Genomic DNA, 22,737 nt, shown 5'->3' with positions numbered 1-22,737 from the left:
GGCGTATGCCGATGATATTGATATCATCGGTCTCAACACCCGCGCCGTTAGTTCTGCTTTCTCCAGACTGAACAAGGAAGCAACGCAAATGGGTCTGGCAGTGAACGAGGGCAAGACGAAATATCTCCTGTCATCAAACAAACAGTCGTCGCACTCGTCACTGTTGACAGTCATAACTTTGAAGTTGTAGATAATTTCGTCTATCTTGGAACCAGCGTAAACACCACCAACAATGTCAGCTTTGAAATCCAACGCAGGATAACTCTTGCCAACAGGTGCTACTTCGGACTGAGTAGGCAATTGAGAAGCAAAGTCCTCTCTCGACAGACAAAAACCAAACTCTATAAGTCTCTCATAATTCCCGTCCTGCTATATGGTGCAGAGGCCTGGACGATGTCAACAACAGATGAGTCGACGTTGCGAGTTTTCGAGAGAAAAGTTCTGCGAAAGATTTATGGTCCTTTGCACGTTGGCCACGGCGAATATCGCATTCGATGGAACGATGAGCTGTACGAGATATACGGCGACATTGACATAGTTCAGCGAATTAAAAGACAGCGGCTACGCTGGCTAGGTCATGTTGTCCGAATGGACGAAAACACTCCAGCTCTGAAAGTATTCGACGCTGTACCCGCCGGGGGAAGCAGAGGAAGAGGAAGACCTCCACTCCGTTGGAAGGACCAAGTGGAGAAGGACCTGGCTTCGCTTGGAATATCCAATTGGCGCCACGTAGCGAAGAGAAGAAACGACTGGCGCGCTATTGTTGACTCGGCTATAATCGCGTAAGCGGTGTCTACGCCAGTAAAGAAGAAGAAGAAGCTTCTCAGAATAAGGATCAGTATACCTGGAATAAACAACAAACAATCGGAATAAAAAAATGTTCACTTTGTAGCCGATTTTACTGTTCGATGGTTATAACACTATAAATAAGATAATCGTAAATTGCGGTTTACTAACTACACACATGCACTAGATTGTGATCGGTAATTTTGTGTGACAGCTATATGCTATAGAAATGTGATCTCAATAATTTCTTTGCATATTATAATGTTGATAAAAATCTGTGCCAAATTTCCGGAAGACACCTTGTCAAACAAAAAAGTTTTCCATACAAGGACTGAATTTTGGCAATCAGTTTATATGACAGCTATATGCTATAGTGTTCCGATAACGGCGGTTCCGATATACTAACAGCTTTAAATGAGAAAAGAATATATGTAAAATTTTAAATCGATATCTCAAAATTTGAGGGAATAGTTTGCGTGCATACAGACAGACAGACGAACAGACACGGACATGGTTTAAATTACTCAGCTGTTGAAAGTACGATAACTCACTAAATAAATACGTCAGAATAAAAATAATTCACAGCGAAGATGGTGCTTAAGGGCCTCAATTGAATAAGCATAAGAATTGTATGACGAATGTGGCACTGGGAACTAGGCGAAATCCTATATCATCACCACCTTCATACACATTTGTAAAACAATATTCTGATGGACTTCAATCTCCATAGCTGACTTTTAAAAAAATATGGGTATCTCAGTAAAATATATTTTTCAAATTCTGAAAATAATAAGCTTGTGTGAACATTAATAATTTTGGTTATAAAGAACTTACAAACTTTTACACTATATGTATCGATCAAACTGGTTTGTTGGTAAAAATGTGTGTAATCTTGGAATTCTGTTCACAAACTTGCTTGCAAACACGTATTCGTGTATACATGAGTAAACCCAAGACTTATGGAATAAGTCCCAACTTTCTCCTAGCCCTAGTTAACCTGATGTATTGAGTTTCGACTTCCCACCTGAGTTTAAACACTTGATGTTAATCCATATGTAAAACACTTTAATGAAAGGGGTTGGGCACGTTTTCTGAATATAGTGTGGCTTTAAGATGTATAAGAATTAAATCTGTCTAGACTTGCAGCTAAACCTTATTTAATGGCCTTGGTTTTTCTGATTGATTTTATTTTCATTTTTAAACTATGCTCAGCGGTTTTCGGACAGGTTAATATCATATGTATCTCTCTTCATTTTAATACAAATGTCTCGTAAACGAAGCAATATACATACAAGTATATTTCTGTCAGATTCTTGTTAAATGAAATGGGAAAATATTTTGTTTTAAATTTTCTTTTGTGACTTGAAAATTACTGATTTACCAAAACGAGAGATAATAATGGTTCTAAAATAGACGAAATTATCTACGACTTCGAAGTTATGACTGATAACTGTGACGTTGTGGCTTGGCTGTATATTTGATGACAGGAAATATTACGTCTCGCACTACCAGTCCCTCAATTTTTGACTATCGATCTGAAATTTTGCTCATGTTATTTACTCACCAGAAAGCTACTCAATTGTCGACACCGCCGTTATATAACATCTATATTATAATGATGTCATACAAGCTTACGAATAACAATCAAGTTCTTGTAAGAAATATAATTAATATTGGTTGTCAAAAAAGTCTTGCGGTATTTTCGAAAGTTGGCGCTGAAAGTGCGTAGTTCTAGTTGTATTCTTCGCATCGGGGCATGCTATACCTTTTCGGAAAGCTCATTTCACGCGCTAACACATGTTTGATTGATTGTCGTTTCTTTTAAGTCGTTCGTGAGTTATGTATAGCGTCGCAAACATGGAGCAAAATAAAGAGAAAATATGGCCTATTTTACAGTACTACTACGATACGGGCAAAAATGCATCTCAAGCCGCCAATAAAATTTGTGCAGTTTATGGACCCGATACAGTTTCCATTTCCACCGCACAACGATGGTTTCAACGTTTTCGTTCTGGTGTAGAGGTGGTCGAAGATGCGCCACGCTCCGGAAGGCCTGTCGTCGAGAATTGCGATAAAATCGCTGAATTGGTCGAAAGAGACCGGCATAGTAGTCATCAAACCGTTATAAACCATTTAAAGAAGCTTGGAGTCACTAAGAAGCTCGATGTATGGGTGCCAAACGAATTGATTCAATAAAAATACCGCAAGACTTTTTTGAGAACCCAATATATCAATTTGAGAAGGTAATATTGTTTGAGTACAATCGTAGTTAACATTTTTTCTTGTTCTAATTATTGATTGTTCTTATGAATGAAAAAATAACTATAATATAAGTAAATAATACAACATAATGCCTTAAAAAGTTTATTGTTAAACAGAAATGTGATTTTTAAATTCAATAAAAATATTCAGCTGATAAATTACTAAATTATGAAGGAATGGTAAATATCATGATCATAGCTGCAATTGTGTTTGCAAATGTGCATAAGCACTTTCATAATGACAGCATAAGCTTGTCACTGACAAGAAATTTGCCGCCGAAACAATATGGCGCTACCACTGTAAACACCATGAAAGTGATGACGATGAAATGGTGGTGTGAAAGGGGAAAAATATGGTGGAAATTATTGCGTTTCGAATGCAGTAAAATATGAATGTCGGCAATTTGCTAATATCTGCTCCGAATGAAGCAGGAGGAGGGTATGTTGCACCTGAGGTATTTATTATGTCTACAGTGCAATTATTTCACGCCTCTCAAACAAAACGGCTACCTCACAGCGCCATTAGAACAACATTAAATTAAGCAGAATGATATAGAACATGAATACGAAAATATTTTTTTTAAGATATTTTTCAAATTTTATTTTTTAGTATTATTACTTATACATTTGTGGCTACACACACTTCTTCTTCTTCTTTACTGGCGTAGGCACCGCTTACGCGATTATAGCCGAGTCAACAACAGCGCGCCAATCGTTTCTTCTCTTCGCTACGTGGCGCCAATTGGATATTCCAAGCGAGGCCAGGTCCTTCTCCACTTGGTCCTTCCACCGGAGTGGAGGTCTTCCTCTTCCTCTGCTTCCCGCGGCGGGTACTGCGTCGAATACTTTCAGAGCTGGAGTGTTTTCATCCATCCGGACAACATGACCTAGCCAGCGTAGCCGCTGTCTTTTAATTCGCTGAACTATGTCGATGTCGTCGTATATCTCGTACAGCTCATCGTTCCATCGTATGCGGTATTCGCCGTGGCCAACGCGCAAAGGACCATAAATCTTCCGCAGAACTTTTCTCTCGAAAACTCGCAACGTCGACTCATCGGTTGTTGTCATCGTCCAAGCCTCTGCACCATATAGCAGGACGGGAATTATGAGCGACTTATAGAGTTTGGTTTTTGTTCGTCGAGAGAGGACTTTACTTTTCAATTGCCTACTCAGTCCGAAGTAGCACCTGTTGGCAAGAGTAATCCTGCGTTGGATTTCTAGGCTGACATTGTTGGTGGTGTTAATGCTGGTTCCTAAATATACGAAATTATCTACAACTTCAAAGTTATGACTGTCAACAGTGACGTGAGATGACAGGAGATATTTCGTCTTGCCCTCGTTCACTGCCAGACCCATTTGCGTTGCTTCCTTGTTCAGTCTGGAGAAAGCAGAACTAACGGTTCGGGTGTTGAGACCGATGATATCAATATCAGCGGCATACGCCAGCAGCTGTACACTCTTATTAAAAATTGTACCTGCTCGATTCAGTTCTGCAGCTCGAATAATTTTCTTCAGCAGCAGATTGAAAAAGTCGCACGACAGGGAGTCGCCTTGTCTGAAACCTCGTTTGGTATCGAACGGCTCGGAGAGGTCCTGCCCGATCCTGACGAAGCTTTTCGTGTTGCTCAACGTCAGTTTACACAGCCGTATTAGTTTTGCGGGGATACCAAATTCAGACATCGCGGCATAAAGGCAGCTCCTTTTCGTGCTGTCGAAAGCAGCTTTGAAATCGACGAATAGGTGGTGAGTGTCGATTCTCCTTTCACGGGTCTTTTCCAAGATTTGGCGCATGGTGAATATCTGGTCGGTTGTTGATTTACCAGGTCTGAAGCCACACTGATAAGGTCCAATCAGTTTGTTGACGGTGGGCTTTAATCTTTCACACAATACGCTCGATAGAACCTTGTACGCGATGTTGAGGAGGCTAATCCCACGGTAGTTGGCGCAGATTGTGGGGTCTCCTTTTTTATGGATTGGGCATAGCACACTTAAATTCCAATCGTTGGGCATGCTTTCATCCGACCATATTTTACAAAGAAGCTGATGCATGCTCCTTATCAGTTCTTCGCCGCCGTGTTTGAATAGCTCGGCCGGCAATCCGTCGGCTCCTGCCGCTTTGTTGTTTTTCAGGCGGGCAACTGCTATTCGAACTTCGTCATGGCCGGCCAATGGAACGTCTGCTCCATCGTCATCGATTGGGGAATCGGGTTCGGGTGCTATGTGCTCACTGCCATTCAGCAGGCTGGAGAAGTGTTCCCTCCATAATCTAAGTATGCTCTGGGCATCGGTGGCTAGATCACCTTTGGGGGTTCTACAGGAGTATGCTCCGGTCTTGAAACCTTCTGTAAGTCGCCGCATCTTTTCGTGGAATTTTCGAGCATTACCCCTGTCGGCCAGCTTATCAAGCTGTTCGTACTCACGCATTTCGGCCTCTTTCTTCTTCTGTCTGCAAATGCGTCTCGCTTCCCTCTTCAACTCTCGGTATCTATCCCATCCCGCACGTGTTGTGGTCGATCGTAACGTTGCGAGGTAGGCAGCCTGTTTTCTCTCCGCTGCGACACGGCACTCCTCGTCGTACCAGCTGTTCTTTTGCACTTTCCGAAAACCAATGGTTTCGGTTGCAGCTGTACGTAAGGAGTTTGAAATGCCGTCCCACAGTTCCCTTATACCGAGTTGTTGACGAGTGCTCTCAGAGAGCAGGAGTGCAAGCCGAGTAGAAAATCGTTCGGCTGTCTGTTGTGATTGCAGCTTCTCGACGTCGAACCTTCCTTGTGTTTGTTGGCGTGCGTTTTTTGCTGCACAGAGGCGGGTGCGAATCTTAGCTGCAACAAGATAGTGGTCCGAGTCGATGTTAGGACCTCGGAGCGCACGCACATCTAAAACACTGGAGACGTGTCTTCCGTCTATCACAACATGATCGATCTGGTTGGTGGTTTTTCGATCCGGAGACAGCCAGGTAGCTTGATGTATCTTCTTATGCTGGAATCTAGTACTACAGATAACCATATTTCGGGCCCCGGCGAAGTCGATCAGCCTCAACCCATTTGGGGATGTTTCCTCGTGGAGGCTGAATCTACCGACCGTAGTGCCAAAGATACCTTCTTTGCCCACCCTGGCGTTGAAGTCGCCAAGCACGATTTTGACATCGTGGCGGGGGCATCTCTCATAAGTGCGCTCTAAGCACTCATAAAAAGCATCTTTGGTCACATCGTCCTTCTCTTCCGTCGGGGCGTGGGCGCAAATCAGCGATATGTTGAAGAACCTCGCTTTGATGCGGATTGTGGCTAGACGTTCATTTACCGCAGTGAATGATAGTACTCGGCGACGGAGTCTCTCTCCCACCACGAACCCCACACCAAACCTGCGCTCCTTTGTATGGCCACTGTAGTAAATATCACAAGGACCTACTCGTCTCTGTCCTTGTCCCGGCCATCGCATTTCTTGGACGGCGGTAATGTCAGCCTTTGTTTTCACGAGGACATCAACCAGCTGGGCAGTGGCACCTTCCCAGTTAAGGGACCGGACATTCCAGGTGCATGCCCTCAAATCATAGTCCTTATTTCGTTTGCCATGGTCGTCATCAAAAGGGGGGTCTCTCATCCGAGGCTGTTTGTTGTTTTTCATTGGGGATGTTTTTTTACGTGGCGGTTCCCAAACCCAGCGCACAACCCTAAGTAGGGGATATTTCGCCTTCTCACTTTAGTTCGCCTTCAAACGGATGTTCTTAGGCTACCCAGAGGATACTTGGTCAAAGACCGGAAGTCGTGAGCTGCTTGAGTCATATGTAAAGAATCGTTCTGGCCACTCCCAAGTGAATGGCGATCAGAGAACTTTCCTCACTTTCAACTTCTACACATGACTCCATCCTACATGGCTACACACACTTACATATAAACACCCACACTTTATGTTATATATATGCTTATCGTATATGATTTTAAGTGAATCTGTTCCCCTGAGATTTATTGTTGAATTATTTTCCCTGCATGACATTTCACTTTTTTCTTTTTGTCAGCATTTTTCAGCGATTATTTTATGCGTATACCTAAGTATGTTGATGTGTGTGACCACAGATTCATCCATACCTACACATGGACGTAGAAAAAAATTTATCTACTGCACCAAACCATCCTACGTACATGTACGTATGTACATGTGTGAAAGAGTTGATGAACAGTCTTTTAGCTTTTTAATTAACTCACTCAATGCCATGAAAAGACGATTATTCTGAATTATATTAAATTAAAATAAATATATAACACAATACCGCAGACTATACTGTATTCTTTTGAGCTTTATGCGAATATTGTAGGAACTTTCAAATATTTGTTATAATTAAATAAAAATAATTTTCACTAAAGTTTCTTAGCAGGAAGCCAAAAACGGAAGTCTAAATTCAAAGACATTCAAGTTTGATACAAAAGGACCGTCCATAATAACGAGCAAACAACCGCTAAAAACGTTAGCAATAATATCCAAATCACAACACATTAATCATAAAACAAAAACAAAACTGATGAATACCATTGGTTTAAAGCGCAATTAATTGGCACAGCTTGGCATCCCTGACCGTCATTACAAAAGACCTCATTACAAAAAACAATAACACTCTGATCACTGTGGTGCACCCATCAATTTCGCTTTAATTTTACGATTTTCACCTATGTACGAATATGTACCAAATGTCAAGGCATTGTAAAACCACGAGTTACAAAAATATTATAAATTTCTTTGTAGCGGTTCGCACATTATCACTCGCACATCAGTTCGTTTGACGCTTTTCCGTTTCGTTTTTGCGCCTTTTCTAGATTTACGAATGAAACGGTGCGTCCAAATTCGCTTTTCACACAGTTCGCAAACTGACGCTGTCAGAGATTGGAAACCAACTGATGACAAATACTTGTAGAAATTCGAAGATTTTTAACCGCCGGCATTTAGTTACGAATGTGTGTGGATGCTCTACGATTGCTGGAGAACAGCGCAAACGCAATAAAGGATTCATGGCGTGCTACAAAATACGCGCGAATGTGAGTGTATTTTCACACAAGCATCTTTCTTTCGAATAATGGATTTTTGTTTATGAATCAAAATTAATGACGGATACGTTTGTTATATTCTCTTTAAAATAAAGTGGAAAAAAATTAAGTAAGAAAGTCGGTTATATTTGATAATACAATTTTATTCAAAACGTTGATGGTGAGTCCAAAATAATCAGAAACCTTATGCCGCCTTTTTACGAGTATTCAATTTAAAAATTGTATTTATTGCACTCCTATGAAATTTACGAGATTTTTTTTAATTATTATTGCCTTCATATTTGTTTTGAAGGAAATTGCTGCCCAAAAATCAAATTTGAGAAGTGTTTCGACGACTGGAAGAAGCGCTAGCATACGTGCGTGGTATCGAATAAGGTCTATTTTAAAGTTAAGAACATACGTACGAGTATCGATTAATTATTATTATTTTTTTAAATGAAAATTTTCGTTAATTTGCGAACACACATGGCTGGAAGTTGGCCAGTATGGTAAAATGAACTATCTTAATATTTTTTATAGTATCTCTTTTGTGGTGACATGTGCTTTTCATTATGACTTGCAACAACTCATTCATGTTGCTTTTGAGTAGTTTTTCATTATAAGCAACATTTTCATTCAGGTAATTTCGAAATGTGCTCGATCTCTCACTCAATTACTTAAATGGCAAACAGCTGTTTTTAAATTTTATTGCATGATTCCAACAGTACATTTGCATTGCCCTAATTAGGAATACCACGAATGCTTATGCTCATGCTCAGAGTATTTATAATCGATTAACTCTAATAAGTTATAAATAATTGGTTTCTTACTTTCAAGTGTTTTAGTTAATTAGGTACCACTCGCGATTGGAAATAATTTCTACTACCAAATTTATATACATTTTTGAAACGAAGCCAGTGAGTTTTACTCGACTAAATATAAGCATTTCAAAGGCTGAGCAAAAATGAAATAATGTTGTTCATAAGATCACTTCTTTGAATAGTTTAAAAATATCTACAATTCTATGAACACCATTTAGGCATACTTATATATATTATGTTTAACAAAAAATATCAGTAAAGCTTTATACCAAAGAAGTAAGGGAAATCTAAGCTATAGCCGATGATTACATCCCCTTCCAATTTACGGGGTAAATATATAAGCCGAGTATACAACGTTTGGTTTTAAGTGAGTGAGGTTTCCAGTGAAGTATTATTTTTTTCGGAGTTGCCAATTTGATAGCTGTTAGTTTATTTATACTTAGTTTGATTTGCTATTTCATACTAGACAGACTTATTTCATAACAACGTTTACATATTTTGCAAATTTATTACCAAAACAACAAAAAAAGATTTCTTAGAATTTGATTTTGATAGGCTGGTTTAAATGTCACCTATATGTTATAGCGACTCGATTTGAACAAATAATAATGCGCCCTAAAATTTTGCGAAGATTTTTCGTCAAATGCAAAAGTTTCCCATACAAGCAGTTCACTCCGATCATTCAGTTTGTTTGGCAGTTGTATGCTACAGTGGTTCGATATCGGCCGTTCCGACAAATGAGCAACTTCTTGCAGAGAAGAGGACGTGTGCATATTTCAGATCAATATGTCAAAAACTGATGGACTAGTTCGCGTGAATACTGACGAACACGGCTAAACCGACTCAGTTATTTTATGGGATCTCTGGCGATTCCTTGTGGGTGTTACAAACTTCGTGAAAAACTTAATATAGCCTACTCAGCATATAATAATAGATCAGTTCGTTGGAGAAGAGGTATAGTGAACTTTTTCACGGATGGAGGGTTGGTAGGTTGGAGGTTGAGTTTTTTGTTGGGAGCTCTTCATCAACTTTAGTTTCACTTATCTTTTAAGGAATCCAACAATAGAAGTTATTTCAACTATGCAGCCATCCAAAATTACAAAAGGTCATACAATTTATAAATATTCATTTCAAGTTTCGAGTCATTATTGGTGATTGCAAATTATCAATTCAGCCCTCTCTTCACAGCAATGTGAAGTAATTAAATATGTACATACATGCATTAGGGTGTCTGTTATTTCCCAAAATAATTATCATTTTGCAAAAGTATCCTCTTAAGTTTCAGCTTTTAAGCTTTTTTATTATTATTTTTAAATTAGGAATCCAACATAAGCAATATATATATTTTTTTTGTTTTTTAATTTGAACCGTGCTTAAATAATATTTTTTTCACATACATGAATGAGGTCAAACTTCAACCTTAAAAGAGTGATACTCTTATACAAAATATTCTGCTGCACAAAAAGCGTCGAAGCATTTCTTTCGGAAACCATTATTTTACAAGTTACAGGCAGTTTAGGCAATACCTCAAAAACCGGAGCACTTATGCAAGTCATTTACACTATACATTCTGTGTTGCTCATACGACATGGTGTACTATATTTCTTGCATTCAAAACAAAAAACCAACATGGAAAATAACGGACACCCTAATGTACATATGGGAAAAGTTTGCTCTGTATGAAAATTGGAAAATTGCAATTTTGTTTCCATAGGCAAGCAGTTTTCTATGTTTGTGTTGCCATCAATAAAATATGTATGAGTAACATTCCTACGACCAACCCATACACTCATATACATACGTGTACAAATATCACTGCAGAAAAAAAGTTGAAATTGTTTTCGAAGCGAAATTATGTTTATTTTGCTGTTTGTGTTCCAATTTTGGCATAATTTGTTTCACTTTTGGCATAAATTGCTGAATTTGTTTTCTAAATTGGTGTGCAACTAACCAGAAGCCACTGGAGAAACATTATTGTGAATAAATTACTTCAAAATTAAAGGTAAACTGCTCGATTTACCATTTTTATAGTTGCATGCTGTGTCGTATTTGTCAGAAAATAGATCTATTTGAAAAATTTAACAAACATTTAAAAGGATATCAAACTTTCCGAACTATTGAGTATGGCAAAAATATTGTAATAAGAAAATATTGTATTAACTGGTTTAAAAACAGTTTCTTAGCACATTTTATTAGGTTGTCAAAAAAGTCTTGCGGTATTTTCGCTAGTTGGCGCTGAAAGCGCGTAGTTTTAGTTTTATTCGTCGCATCGGGTCATGCTATACCTTTTTGGAAAGCTCATTTCACGCGCTAACACGTGTTTGATTGTCGTTTCTTTTAAGTCGTTCGTGAGTTATAGCGTCGCAAATACGGCATATTTTACAGTATTACTACGATAAAGGCAAAAATGCATCTCAAGCCGCCAATAAAATTTGTGCAGTTTATGGACCCGATACAGTTTCCATTTCCACCGCACAACGATGGTTTCAACGTTTTCGTTCTGGTGTAGAGGTGGTCGAAGATGCGCCACGCTCCGGAAGGCCTGTCGTCGAAAATTGCGATAAAATCGCTGAATTGGTCGAAAGAGACCGGCATAGTAGTCATCAAACCGTTATAAACCATTTGAAGAAGCTCGATGTATGGGTGTCACACGAATTGATTTATATAGAAATACCGCAAGACTTTTTTGACAACCCAATATTAAAGTAGTTTATCGATTTTTCGAAGTTAATTTTCCCAGATTTTAACAAGTATTTTATATTATTATTGATAAAAGTTACTATTTTCGACCTCCACTCCCTTGCAGATATAACTTTAATTAAAGCACACAGCAACAAATCTCCGTTTACTGTCTATGGTAGTGAAGGGGATGGGCTTCTTCATTGTGTTGTGTATGTTTTTAGAATATTAACATATTAGAAGGTAATTTCGTGAAACAATTTGCCTTGTACAGATGCGTCGATACAAGTTATAAAAAAATCTGATTTTCCTGCTGGTATTCCGACAACAAAAGGCAAATAAGAGTGTTTTCTAAGAAACTGAGTTTCCGGCGCTCTTTAACAGCACGACAATTTACTCATATTTACTTGCCATATACTGTTATATATACTCATCCACATATCACATAATTCATTCTGAAATTAAGGCTATGATCACGTACATTTTATAATTTAATTTACATACATACAAATTGACTCACGAACAGTAAAAAACTGGCGCTTACGCCAAAATGAAACATAAAATCATTACTTTATTTGTTCTCACTGCAGATAAAATATTTTGTTCGGCGTTGATATAAAGTCGTGGAAGTCGAGTTAAATTTACCTAGCTAATATGCAGTGAATCAGAAGAAGCCCAGCCTCCCACGAGTTGTATCCATGGCAATGAATGCGTAATTTCTTGTGATATTTATGAAAATTTTTCACCAACTAATAAAAAAGCTAATGTGATGAAAACCAAGAGAGTATGGGGTAAGATCGGGTGCAATCGCAAACTTCATGCAATCACAACTTTGCAAGGTAAAAGTAAGAAATCGCACGGTGCCACATCAGGTGAATTCGGGGGGGTCCAATGTTGGATTCTGAGCAATTTTGGGTTGGCAGTCAATTTGTGCAGAACCAGCAGTGCACACACCTTCGTAAGCCCAAATGTTCACGAAATGTTCAATCAAAATGCGATAAATCGATGTTTTAGAGATGTTCAATTCCTTTTCCATGAATTTCAATGATGATTTTGGCTGATTTTTGATGAATTCATGTACAGTTTCAATGAAATTTCCGGTGATCACGGATTTTGATTGGCCCACATGTTGATCGTTATTTATGTCAATCATCGCCATAAACTTGTTTTGTCAATTGAAACGTTTCAGTAAAAGTTTTACCAACTTTAAAACACAACTTAATGTTGGTTCATTTAAAATGCAATAACTTCTCTTCCAATCAATGAATTGTCCCTGAACAATCGGAAAAAGATAGCAGATTCTAACGCAACAGTCGGTATAAAGATGGCGCCACCAGGAGGCGCAAGATTCAAAACGTCCTGTTTACTTTGAAATCACGCTGTAAAGCTCTTTTTGTATTTTCAAGTACCAATATTTTGTGGGTATATACATTCCACGTAAGAACAAATACAAATGCATGGATGTATATGTAAGCGTACATATAACCAGTAAACCACTCCAAAGCATTCCTGCAGGTTTTCTTTTAATATTGCAAATTGAAAGTACAAAGAAAAGTTGGGGATATGGGCGGCCATAAATTCACCTTATGGTGAGCCCACAGATGTACACATCCGCATTAACAAGTATGTGGATCGCTATATGCCAATTTGTAGCCTTTTATCGTATTAACATTGCGTTTACTTCCGACATCTTTATTATATATCAAAATGCTCGCTTAACAACAAAAGAGAAAAACATTTATTTCTTATTTTTCTTCACGTGAACATACACACACACCTGCATACATAAACTCAACGCCTGAAGTTTATAAACTGCCATAACTTCGATGCAAACTCGATGCTTCGATGAACTTTTGTGTAATTTTGCCACAAATGTTGCGGAGTGTGCGTGATTCGCTTTCAAATCAGGACCAGACTGTTGTAGTTTTGCTTTGTGGTTAGGGTCCCTTGCTGAAAATAAATGCGAAGTTTTTGGTTTTGCTTCAGTTATTAAATCAAGTGAAAAAAGTAAACAGAAAGTAATCTTTAACATAACTCAGTTATAAATATTTCATCAGATTTCTGTGCACTATAGAAAATTAAGTTTTCAGAAATGATGAGTTTCATCTAATTATATATTTCGTCCTTTTTTGTTCAAAACTGACATAAGCATAATGTAACTTTCTACACCCGAGAACGTTCAAAGCTAAAGCAAGGGGAAGACCAAGGTCTAAATGGATGAGAAATTAGAGAAGCAGAGCTTGGTATAAAAAATTGGACAAAAATCGTAGGTGATCGAGACGTTTGTAGCTCACTTATATAACAGGCCAAAGTTTAAAAAGAGCTGTAGCGCCAAAAGATGAAAAAAGAGTATAACGCTCTCGGACACAAATTAAAATTATGTAATGAAACTAAATGAATCTGTGACCAATAATATCATTCAATACTTTCGTTCGTTAATATAAACATACAATTTGCATTTACCACAGAATGGCGAGAAGAGTTGAATTCCGAATGACTATTTCTTTATCTGACTCTGACTGTAGAATTCCTGTGATTGCCTGTCTATTGAAGATCAATAATGTGCTATAGGACTTCCGAGATGACATTATTTTCATATCCAACGTAAGAAATGAAGTATCCAGAAGGCAATTTTTCTCTCCCAGAAGTCCGAACTGCCAACATCAGATCAGTAAAGTATATAGCTGTGGTATAAACTGGCCTATCAACATCAAGATAAAACTCTTTTACATATTTCTATGCTAAAAAAATTCACTAGAAAAGTGTATTGTAGCTTCTTTTCCTATTTTGTAAACAAATTAACATATGATAGCAACAAGAAAGCTCATCATTTTAATTTAATACCGCTTTTATTACTATAAGTTGTTACTTCGATTTACTATAATCTGCAAATATGTGCATAAATATGTGATATGCAATCATTCTTACATGGATAAAGACGAACTCACTACAGTTCGTCAAAGGTTTAACTGAATTAGCCGCCTACGAAGAAAACGTCAAAGTAAACAGCTGGGAGTTTTGTAGCATTTGTGTGTAAATGTGTTAACTGTTAAAACTTATTTATGTGGGTGACTTTTGCTGTCTTGCTTCAGGCAACCAGTTTAACTATGCTTCTGAAACTTTCTTTGAAATGTTTTTTTGTTTTCTTATTTTGGTTTAAGAAACGTTAGACGAAAGTTATTCTAACAAACCCGCTAAAAGTAAATTAACCTACCGAAATACTTAGGTCAAATAAAGTAAAGGTGCGACGAAAGGTTTTCATTAACCTTGGAGGAAGGAGGCTGATAAGATTGATTGCATTGCAATTAATTATTTTTATATTATATTAAAAAGCAGAAAATATAGAAAACTTTAAGGCGGATATGAGCTTGGAGCAAGGATAATTTACAGCCAAATTTGGCAATAGAAAATGGCTTACTGTGGTAAGTCCACGGAAAATGAAAGAAGCAAATGAAATTGTGCAAAATTGAAAGTATGCGTGGTTGAAGTCCGATTTCGCTCGTTTTTGAATAGTATTATAAAAGTGTAGAAGAATTCCAAATTTTTGTTGAAGTCGATCTGCCGGGTCCTCCGAGATATGTGTGTATGTGATTTCACCTAAAATAGAGATTTCTCATACCATCTCGGTTGTAAATTAACGTCTCTGGCATATCTAATTCTGGACTTATCGCACTTTTAGTAGTTTTTAACTGTATCTTTAGTGGACTGTATTTGGAGTGGACAGGGTTATTTTTAAATTTCGTCAATTTTTACAGTGTCCATGGGAGTATATTTGTCCTGAGAAAATATCTTATCTGAGATCTTGATTTTTATAAGGACGGGTGAACGGATGAACAGACAAACAGTCACCCAGATTTCAACACGCTTTGCCATCCTGATCCTTTATATATACATAGCCCTATCTATCTATCTCGATTAGTTGTAGGTGCTAAATACAACCGTTAGGTGAACAAAACTATTATACTCTGTAGCAACATGTTGCTTTAGAAAAGGTTTAACAGATTCATTGACAAATTTCCTTTCATGCTGATAGCAAACTAACAGTGCTTTGGTTATAAAAGGTGAATCTGCCTGTTCACTATGCACTCAATTTCTCATCAAAATTCCAGATTGGAAATGGTTCAGTGCACATTTCAACTCTTCAAGTTGTTTGCAAAACAAAACTTTGCTCAAGATAAGTTTTCCAATTCGAACAAACTACAGTATTCCACACGAGTAGTTAAATTGCATGCACGCATATATTTTTAGAAAAGATAATAAAACAATTTACTGAACAGCTTTACAGTTATTTACAAACATTTTGTGTAAGCCATGAACAACCATTATCAGGTTATGTATTTTAGCTTTGGCATTTCTCTCGTTGTTTGAGACCATTGAGCAATACACAAGAACAACTAGAATCAGCATTAACAAGTTATGTATTTAAACTTTGTATCACGCCATTTTACTGTATTTATAACAACGTTGTTTCTTTCACCAAATCGCTTATATACTACTTTTCTTTATTAGCATGAGTTAAACATAAGACTAGAGTTAGTTGTCTGTCAAAGGAATTAGATGAACTTGGAGCGTACCAAAGAAAAAGTGAAAATAATTAGTTAATAATTTAGATCGTGGTTTTACATATTTCATTTAGAGCAGGTATATTTGAGTGTTTAATAGTATCCTAAACAAATTATATTCACAAAATTTCTTGGAAATATTTTCTCCAATATTTTTAAAAAATCAAAAAGCTAACGCTATCATCCTGACCTTTGTTTAGCATCACCTGATGGTTGTCTTTCCATCTGGCTCTAATCCGTTTATATTGGTCAATACGAGTATGTGTGCTATTTTAGTGAAAGTATTATTATTTCATCATCTTTGATATTTGCGAAAGTATTAATTGATCGGTTACAACCCAATTTAAGCCTTCCTTACTTCTTACCTTTGCACTTATGTCTGGCATACACGCAATTAATGTTGCCACCGCTCAGAACAGTTCAGTGTAAATTTATATACCTGTGCACCTGACGTGTTGACCTGCCACTCATTATATCGAATCCACCACACGCTTACGCCCATACGGAAGCACGTGAATTGTATGCTGAGGAATTATTGCTTTATCATACATCTAAAAATATATTTATGTCTCAGGACGCAAGTCTGAAGATTGCTCAACACATTACTTGTTGGCCTTATCTGTCAAAGGCGAAAACTCTCAAGTTTAAGGTGGCAAGCCAGCGCAGAATGTATTGCATTCTTACAGCACCCCATGTCGTATGAGCAACATAGGATGTATAAACTACTTGAGTGAAATCAATGATGAACTGCGTATATTATATATAACTTTCAAACTTTGTTTATGACAAAATCATTTACTTTGAGGTTCCTGGTTGGTAGAGCAGACAATTTTATAATAGAAAATATTTTTTTTCAAAATTGCAGGTGCATTTGCTTTAAAGATAAAAATTTATTGCAAAAGATCAAGATGGATTTTATAAAATATGGAATTAGATAGAATATGTGCGAATAGTAAAATAATTTACGTACAATTTAAATTAAAAATAAAGAGTTTATTTATATTGGATCTTTATTGAACATAAACTGAAAATTCAGGGGTGTCTGTAAACCAAAAAAATTGTAGAACATTATGCACCCTAATATACATACATTTATATTCATATAATACATATATCCTTTTCATAGTTTCATAGATAACAAAAGCTGAGATATGATGTTATTTTGATCACATACTTAAGTTTTAATTCAAAATACACAATCAGAAACATTTCCCAAGTATGTGACAGATACAAACTTTTTACTTAAACTCTGCGCGGTGAAAAGCATGAAAGGCAACAAATTGATGAGGGTTATACGAAAATCCTTTGGCAACCTGTTGACAAGTTAGGAAATCTTCATTGTTTACTTTAATACTTGATTTTGTTTGTTGTTCTATGCGATATTGACTCATACAACAGATAAAGTGTATTCTCATAATGCTTTGACAGTGAGCTTTACGTAATACTACTTTCACCATTTATATCATGTTTTGGTTAAGGTAAGTATGTATGCCAGTATGAAGCACAAGTGTCTATGAAGTAAGATGTGATATAAATAAATTGTATACGTACTTTAAATAACAATCACATGTGTGTGTGCAAGCAGGTCCAAAGATCGGAGAAAATCGTTTTAGCAAATATATTGAAATAAATTGAAACTTTTGAGAAGGTGAAGAATAAGTAAACCACATAGTTGAAAATCATGATGCTGGAATTATAAAGTTCAGATAGAAGAAATAAAATCATACCGATTTAATTTTTTGTCTTTATATTATATTTTATATTGTAAGCATTAAATTCTTGGTTTATGCGTTCATTCAGTTTTGCTATAATATCTTACACATTAACACATATGTATGCAAATGTATCTAAAAATAAATGTTGGTCTGTAAGTCCACTTTAAAATCGTAAATAATGCATATAATACTTAGTACAGTTGATATTTTTAGTTGTTGTGCATGAGGCAAAGAAGGTTTCTGCGTTGTATTCACCAATTTTCAACAGATGGGTAAAAATAATGAAATAACTCGAAACTAATCCAATATTTATGTAAAGTCTTCATTTCGAATTTATTTTAAATTCACTGGCGAGTAGAGACCGACCGATTAATCGGCCTTGGTATCGGCCACAAAATACAGCATCGGCATCGGCATCGGCCGTATTTGGCCGATTCTTGGCCGATTCGATTCGATTCTGCTTTCGAATGCCATTCCATGTTTAAATTTTATCTTTTTTAACTATTTTAAAGTTTAAAATATTAGTTCATGTGACGTCCCCTGTAATGAACTTATTCCATGCATCGTTCTCATTATTCCGCTGTAATTAGATATCTAAGTTTTCAATTGGGTTTGAGCTTTAATTCGTTGTTGAACTTTTTTGCAGATTTTGGTAAGTAACAGGTTTTAGTTTTGTTTGAAAGTATTTTAAAATAGAGTTTTGTATAGGAGAAATGGTGCGACCAAACCCTATTTGGAAATTTTTTGAAAGAAATGTTAGTACAGCCAAGTACAACACCTGCCAAAAGACAATTTCATTAGGAAATTCCAGAAAAAAACAACAGACGACGGTAAATATAAAAAACATTTGCAAATTGTTCATCAAGAGCAATGGGTATTGTATGAAAATGAACAAACAAGTTTTAACGCTTCCAACAAGAAGCAAAAGGAAGATGAGCCAAGTTGCAGCTACATTCAGGAAACCATACCAAATCTGTTGAGGTAAAAAAATGAATCGTTTTACCCAGATGACCATCCTATAGCGGCGCAAATCGATAAGTCAATCATGGACATGATCATTATCGACATGCTGCCCTATAATATAGTAGAAGGCAGCGCTTTTAGAAGGTTGAATATAGCAGATCCAAATAATGTAAGCAGATATCGTTTAAAAAGTGGAAAGTTTTTTCGTACAACATTAATGCCGCAAACATATGACAAAGCCAAAGAAAAAGTTGTTCAGCTTGTTGCATAAGCCAAATGGCTAAGCTTCACGACAGATATATGGAGTAATTCCACGAAGACGTGTTCTTTGCTAAGTTTCACAGCTCATTTTGTTCAAGGGCCACGTAGGCTAAAAGTTATTTTAGCAGCCAGCGTATTAGATAAAGATCATACAGCAGAAAATATAATAGCTGGATTAAACAATATACTCGAAGAATATAATATTACAACGAAAATCTATATTGCTGTATCTGACAATGCAGCCAACATGGCAGCTGCGAGGAGATTAGGAAAAGTCAAGTGGTTAGGATGCTGCGCACATACGTTACAACTAGTGATTCAAGATAGTATTTTAAAAATGGCGAACATTAAAGAAATAATCAGAAATGTCGAAAAATTGTGGGCCATTTCAAAAGAAGTAAACAGGCTTGTCGATATTTAAAACAGTTTCAGGACACCATTGGTTTGCCAAACCATACCTTAATCCAGGACATTGTTTGCAGGTGGAACAGCACATATATGATGTTAAATCGTCTATATGAACAGAAAGCTGCCATTAACCTATACATTGCCGAGCGAGGTTTGGTAGATTTTCTAACAGCAAACGAATGGGATACCGTTTGAAATCTAATTTCAATTCTAAAGCCTTTTTATCAGGTAACTCAGGATTTGTCCTATGACTCTACAAGTGCGTCTGTTCCGTTAATTGCAATGTTGCAAAAAAAGCTAGATCATTCCGATGATGATGAGGTAGAAATTTCAATGCTAAAAGATAAGTTAGCAGCCTCTTTACTACGACGATTTGGGTTTATTAAGACAAATCCTGAGTTGCTTGTTTCTACAGTTCTTGATCCTCGCTTTAAAACCAAATATTTCTCAATTAAAGAAATTAATAGGTGCGAGACGATATTGAAAGAACAAGCAGGTTCAATAAATGATGGTAATCACAGCAGAACTTTTCCATCAACTTATCACGCTAAAAGTTCCCATAATAATAATCTTTGGGACTCCCACGACTACGATATGCTAACGCAAGAGGGAGAATTGGAAGAGTTCTGCTCACCTTTTAAACAGTTCGATTCATACCTCACCGAACCAATTATTCCTCGCGATAGCAATATTTTCGATTATTGGCACCAAAGTTCGCATGTGTTACTTAAAGAAATTGCCCAAAAATATTTAACTGCACCTGCAACAAGCGTTGCAAGTGAACAGTTGTTTAGTGCTGCAGGACAGCTTTATAGCGATAGGCGTACCAACTTGCTTGGAGAAAACGCAAATAAACTTCTTTTTCTACATTATAACATAAAATTATTTAATTTTGATTATTAAATGTCCATATACATACAGTGACTCTCACCTTTGTTCTTACATATGAACTGAATTATTTTTATGTTAACTTAAGTATTGTTCTAATCAATCATCATTATTTCAAAATATATGGTTCCTAGATATTAAAGAATTGAAAAAACATATAAATATGTGAATCTAGTCAGCAGAAGTTACTACTATGAGTACAAATATACCCAATTTTATATTCATGTTTTACAAAATAAGAAAACTACTATGTATTAATAAGTTAATAAGTTTTTGGATAAATAAAAATAAATTTGACTTTGTGATGTTATTTATTTACTAAATACATATCCTTATGAATTAATAGTCAGATATTTTTTAATGGAATTAGAATCGGCATCGGCATCGGCCGATTCTTTGCTTTCTGGCCGATTAATCGGCATCGGCATCGGCATCGGCATCGGCTAAAAATTTGGTATCAGTCGGACACTACTGGCGAGTAACGCCTGTAGGGTTACAATTAGTTTTATTATAAAATTTCTCAGTGACATCATTGGCAAAACTGCAAAATTGGGACCGTGATTCGCAGTATTGTCATCGTTCTGCAGTATACATATTTTGCGGGTTCCTAAGTAAAACATTTGAAACATTATAAATATGTAGTCTTATTGACCATTGCAAACAATAAATTCATTATAATAAGTTATTGTTATGTTTTGAGACTTCAACGTTTTCGTGATAAGCCAACATTCAGAAGAAGGAAAATAAGGTATTGCGCGTTTCTGCTTACTTAATTATTTGCAAAAGTCTACTAACGGGTGATTTTTTTGAGGTTAGGATTTTCATGCATTAGTATTTGACAGATCACGTGGGATTTCAGACATGGTGTCAAAGAGAAAGATGCTCAGTATGCTTTGACATTTCATCATGAATAGACTTACTAACGAGCAACGCTTGCAAATCATTGAATTTTATTACCAAAATCAGTGTTCGGTTCGAAATGTGTTTCGCGCTTTTTTATCGACAAATTTTGTTCAGCGATGAGGCTCATTTCTGGTTGAATGGCTACGTAAATAAGCAAAATTGCCGCATTTGGGGTGAAGAGCAACCAGAAGCCGTTCAAGAACTGCCCATGCATCCCGAAAAATGCACTGTTTGGTGTGGTTTGTACGCTGGTGGAATCATTGGACCGTATTTTTCAAAGATGCTGTTGGACGCAACGTTACGGTGAATGGCGATCGCTATCGTTCGATGCTAACAAACTTTTTGTTGCCAAAAATGGAAGAACTGAACTTGGTTGACATGTGGTTTCAACAAGATGGCGCTACATGCCACACAGCTCGCGATTCTATGGCCATTTTGAGGGAAAACTTCGGACAACAATTCATCTCAAGAAATGGACCCGTAAGTTGGCCACCAAGATCATGCGATTTAACGCCTTTAGACTATTTTTTGTGGGGCTACGTCAAGTCTAAAGTCTACAGAAATAAGCCAGCAACTATTCCAGCTTTGGAAGACAACATTTCCGAAGAAATTCGGGCTATTCCGGCCGAAATGCTCGAAAAAGTTGCCCAAAATTGGACTTTCCGAATGGACCACCTAAGACGCAGCCGCGGTCAACATTTAAATGAAATTATCTTCAAAAAGTAAATGTCATGAACCAATCTAGCGTTTCAAATAAAGAACCGATGAGATTTTGCAAATTTTATGCGTTTTTTTTTTAAAAAAAGTTATCAAGCTCTTAAAAAATCACCCTTTACTTAAGTAGTCGTTGTTTGTATGTATGCGAATACGTGTTAGTACATTTGCGTAATGTTATCGAGTATAAAGCTATGTGGAAACATTTGTTTAACTCCAAAGCAATATTTATTGTTTTGGCTGGAGACAATTTGTACATATGCTGAAAAACTCGAGGCATTTGCAGACCATAAATATGTATAATTTTACATGGTATGTGTACGTATTGATTTAAGGAATATGGAATTCGACCTAACAGAAATCAACCTTGACTAAATTAATAATAAAATTTGAAGAAATCTACCTAAAACTTTCCATTTATAAAATTTTGTACGTCTAGAACAAGCATTGGCATTGGTCGCGGTAGTCAAACTTTCCACGCACAAGTCATATTGAAATAAAAATGACGAAATGTTTTAAGTTATATTTGTTACTTTTTAAATGAGTTTGTTAAATTTATTTTGAAAAATATTCTCTTGTACAAATCCAAATAAACTAATTTCAAGTACGTCAAGCTATAAAATAAAATTTTCCTTACATACATCCAAAAACAATGAAAAAGCAAGGTTATATGGATGACTAAGCATAACGAGCAACATCATAAAAAGGGAGAGTAAAGACATAAATCTTACCTCCTAGCCGTGGCAGGCTCAAACTTGCAG

This window comes from Bactrocera dorsalis, chromosome 5 (genome assembly GCF_023373825.1).
Source record: "Bactrocera dorsalis isolate Fly_Bdor chromosome 5, ASM2337382v1, whole genome shotgun sequence".
Classification (NCBI taxonomy): domain Eukaryota; kingdom Metazoa; phylum Arthropoda; class Insecta; order Diptera; family Tephritidae; genus Bactrocera; species Bactrocera dorsalis.
The sequence above is the reverse complement of the archived record's forward strand: the minus strand, read 5'-3'. Positions refer to the sequence as shown.